Raw genomic sequence first — 4882 nt, 5'->3', positions numbered from 1 at the left:
ATCAGATACTTATTTGTGCAATGCTTTGCTATTGGCTAGATCACTTGTTGCTGTGTTTTTACATGAAGTGTTAACACTTTATCCACTGTCATTGCAGTGAACGTTGCATTTACATTAATTTGATTTTGATACTTGCTGCCCATCATCTGGCACTACACAAACTAACATTTGACCCCAGATTTCCCATATTCCAATCTAATTTGGTTTGAAGCCATTAGAGGGAAGTCAGATCACATCATCCAATTAAACAGTGTTTAAGGGATCATTTGCTAATATTCTAGCATGACACGTCTCAGGACCTAATGTTGTTTGTTCAATTTCTAATTTTTCTCTTCAGCTTTAGAGAAAAATATGAGCCTGGTCCCATTGCTGCAGGTGATCAATGTATAAAATGTCATGTTTTGCTTTCACTCAATTGGACAAAAAATGTAGTAGCTTTGCCACTCTTAACTGGCAGGAGAGAATTGTAAAAACCCACATCCTAGATGCAAGTAGAAAATAGAAAATGGAAGCAAAGTTTTCCATTTGAAATCATAAAATACAACATGTTATACTATCAGTGCTTATTTACTTTTCATCTCCTTCTTTCCTGCGTACAGAACTGCCTGGCTCACCAGCTCAATGGTATCTGTGATGATCCAGTGGAAGAGATTCCTCGGCTTATAGCACTGAGCTGCCTATCCTGCATTAATCTGCTTAATAGGGTCACAATTCTGATCCAGAAATACCAGCCCAACCAACCAAAGCACTCCTACAACTTGGGACTCCCCCTGCCCCACACACATCATTGCATTAGTGTCCCAACAACCACTGGGTAGGAGACACTGTACATCCAGGGTACCAGTCTATCACAGGACTGGCACAGAGACACATGAAACAGATTTGTGATTATTGGGTGTTTGAAAGCCAAATTAAATGTCTGTAGTTTGAGCTCACAACACACAGCAAATTTAAGAATTAATGCAAATAATTGGATTATAGCTTGCAGAGAGAAGAAGATTGCAGTGGTTTTTGGAAGTTTTTTGGAAAACTGCAACAATTAAAAAAAATGCAGGAGTGAAAAATGTACTTGCTCTGTCCATAAACAACATAGAGGATCCCTGATTCCTCTGACAGAAAGTTTTAATGACAAATCTTATGGGAACCCTCTTGATAATTAAGCCAGGTTGAAATTGTGCATTTACAGCATGAAGCACTGACTCTTTAAAGAAATGCATTGCAATGGAAGATGTTCAGATGTTGGTAGAGTTTTGTAGCAATTGACTGGAATTAGCCAACTCAAAATCATAACATCCACTAATGGATGTTATGGATAGACGTCTCTTAATGTTTTTACTTTAAATTAAGAACACATTCAGGTTTCTGGAGTATCTGCTTAGCACAGTAAGAGAAATAAGGAAACACCAGAAAAACACTAAACTCGTCCTTTAGTGTGAGCGTGTGCATACATGAAAAGTCTGCATTTTGCCCTATAATTTTTTAATGGCTTTTGTCCACCTTGATGTAAATTGTACGTATTTGTTTCTGTCTAACCCTATTTTGTAACCTAAAAATCGTGCAATGCTGTATCAGAAGTGATTCAAATGAGTTAAATAGAGCATACCATGTGTATTAGAAAAATAATCAGGATTACTAAGCTATATTTCCTACTTATTTATTTTTAACTTTATGCACAGAAACTGGAAATATGACATACAGAGGTTTGTTGTGTTCTTTATTTTTCTTAGTTGTTGTCCAGAGGTCAGTGAGATTACCACTTTTGCACCCCCTAAATTAAGATGAAACCAGATATTTACATGCATTGGATAAAAAGACATGTACACGTTTTTTCTTGCTGTCTCAAGCTAAATCTGACAATTTTTTTCTTGGTTTAGGTCAATTAGAATTTACAAAATTTGTGTAATGAGAACATTTATTTTTTATTGTTGGCTGAAGCTGGTAAGAGAGTTTAATTATCCACAGTGAAACAAGTCCTGTATCTACATGGGCAGAAAGGCCTTTCAGTGAAGAAAAAGCCACTACTTACTTCACAAAGTGAGAAAAAATATTTTTGTGACTTTTTGTTTAGCGCGTGTAAATATCCAGTTTCAACTGCATACCTTTTGACATTGTTAAGTACCAAATATATTCATTTCTAAGCAAACCAGCCAGCAAGGGATTGGCTTAAGCTAGATTTGCCAGAACATCTGCTCGTGTTTACCCACATGTAATAAATTCACAGGGGATAGCTTACTGAAGTGCACAGCTCGGCTCAGCATGCATCACCATATTTTTTTCTTTGTTTATTTTTTATTTTTATTTACTTTTTTTATCTAGATTGCTATATTGTTATCAATATGGAGTTTTTTTTTAATCCTTGTCCAGCACTGGGAGGGAAGAAAGGGGTAAAGGGCATGAGGTTGTTTTAGTGAATCAGATGTCATAAGAGATTTTATAACTCATGTTGTTGATGAAATTCTCATAGAAAAACTTTTCTGAAGTGTGAGATTTTTGAGTGTCTATTCTTTGTACTAGGAACTTTATGCGTTTTACAGTGTAAATAAATATTAGCACACAACACAATGTTTTCAACAATTCTTCCACTTTTTGAGCTTTCAGGATTCAAATTAAATATCTTAATGTAGAATCGATGTAAACATGAGTAATTTAATTGATAAATATTTAACAGTTTTTGGACGGTGCAATGACATTTTGAATACGAGCTTACTTTTAAAAAAAACGTAATTATTTATACAAAGTAGTTTGGGATTTTTGTCATTCTTTACAGAATCTTTACAGAAAGATGTTGAAGGTTTTGGAACATTACCTATTCTTTTAGAAAAATTATATTTCTTTTTTAAGTTAAAAATGTATATAAAAAAAATAGTGATAACTTGAAGAGCCTTAGTGTACACATCATCCCTTTAAATTTAGACTGACATCTTCCATACATACCATTTGGTCCAAATAATTTCTACATTGAGATAACAGAGATATGTTCAGAAGATCATAATGGATTGAATTATAATACCAAATCCTTCACGTTAAGCTGCCAAAACATATCCAGAGGCCCCTTCAAGAGCTCAGATATCAAGTTTCTCTGATTTAATGTTAGAACATTTTAAACAGTAAATTAGACTCATGGTCATTAAAGATTTATGCTCTAAAGGTACGCAGCTTAGACACAGTGGGCAGTTAAAAGGCTTAAAGATAGTGGTAATAAAGGACCTGTTGAAAGTGAAAGGCTGTGTAAAGAGAGCTCCATCATTCTGTTTACCCTCCGGTATTGAACAAGTGAATTGTGAAGTTAGATATTAAATATTCATTGTGATACTGTAAATAAGTCAGATATTGATACGACAGGGGCATGTGTGTGTGTAAGGTAAGTGAGTCAAGCATGGAGAAATCTGAGGATCGTTCCAGTCTAGAAGGTCTTGAGCACATCACTTAGATCACTGATAGACAGCATATGACACGCATGAACAGGCACTCCGTCCAAACAAGATAACACTCACACTTCATAAGGCAAACACCACTGCCAGCCATTTAAAATCTAAGAAAGACGTCCACTGGTTTACATCTGTTCCTGTGTGTATGCATGTTGACGTGTGTGGACGCACGTCAACATACATAGACACATGCCACAGAAATAGTGCGGGTTTGTGTGTGTATCGGTGTGCGTGTGTGTGCGTCCGTGCCTGTGTGTAGGTTTGCTTGGCCTTTGCCACAGCTCCAGTTTCTTCTTCAGCATAAGGTTACCCAGTGTAGTCCATGAAAGATAAAGCATTCTCGCTTAAAGCAGAAGAGCAGCAGGAAGTTGCAGGAGTAGAGCTCACAGAAAATTCTTGTATCTTTCTCTAGCTGTAGAAATTTCCTGCCATATCGTAAAGACCAGATCTGGAGAGCATCTGTTTAAAAGAAGGTAAAATCTGTGCCGCTTATGCACTTCTCTGATTTACATCCTGTTTAAAAGATTTATTATCGGGTTCATTCTGCAAAATGGAAGCTCAAAAAAGGATATTTTGCAGAGGTCTTGCTGGTTTAAGAGGCCTCAGAGAGGTCAGCTTGTACTGGGTTTATATGTGTAAAATATATGAAGTTTATTCTAGGATAAATTTCAAACATTTTTTATGCATATCCATTTTATATTGTATTTTGCTTTTTAGTTGTCCAAATCTTTTTCAAAAGTTTTATTTACTTTGTTTCAGTACAGTGTTTTGAGTCCTGCAGAGCTTGGCGTCAATATAATATTTAACTATTTAATAATAGGACTATATAGTCATTGTGAGAACACTGTTTTATATATAGACAGATGTTAAATTCACACCATTTTTGTTTAATTCTAATATTACTTGCTGAATTCATGACATAATTGGAATAGAGTACCAGAATATTATTGAGTTGGATTTGACTGAAATTGGATTTTAAACTAGATCGTTTGGCATTGGGTTTAGTTTATTTGCATGGTTTTGAAATAAATAGGATCGTATGTAACTGGATCTGAATCCAAGGGTTTGATTTTCCCTTGAATCTTTTCCAGCAGAATTGAAAAGGCAGGCGACACAAATACATTTTCAAAGATGAAATGCTATTTGATTTTCTAGAACTGAGCAAACATGTTTGTTAATCATGAATATACTGGAATATTAAAATAAAGTATTTGTGTTTACAAGAGACTGGTTGATTTATATTCTGTGATAGTAATCTTTGTGCTTCCTTCATGCGATATTCATTATATATTTCCTTCCTCGTGATAAGTAATTCCTCTTCCTTGCCAGAGGTTCTTTCTCATCATCCCGTCTATCCATCCACCCACATCACAGCTCCCATTTTGTCTCATTGTCACTTTCCCTTTTTTGCAGCACAGTTCTCTTCCCACCCAGTCCTTCCACCCACATTTATC

Source organism: Poecilia latipinna, unplaced genomic scaffold, assembly GCF_001443285.1.
Source record: "Poecilia latipinna isolate Pla-1442-1.1 unplaced genomic scaffold, P_latipinna-1.0 Scaffold199, whole genome shotgun sequence".
Lineage (NCBI taxonomy): Eukaryota > Metazoa > Chordata > Actinopteri > Cyprinodontiformes > Poeciliidae > Poecilia > Poecilia latipinna.
The sequence above is the reverse complement of the archived record's forward strand: the minus strand, read 5'-3'. Positions refer to the sequence as shown.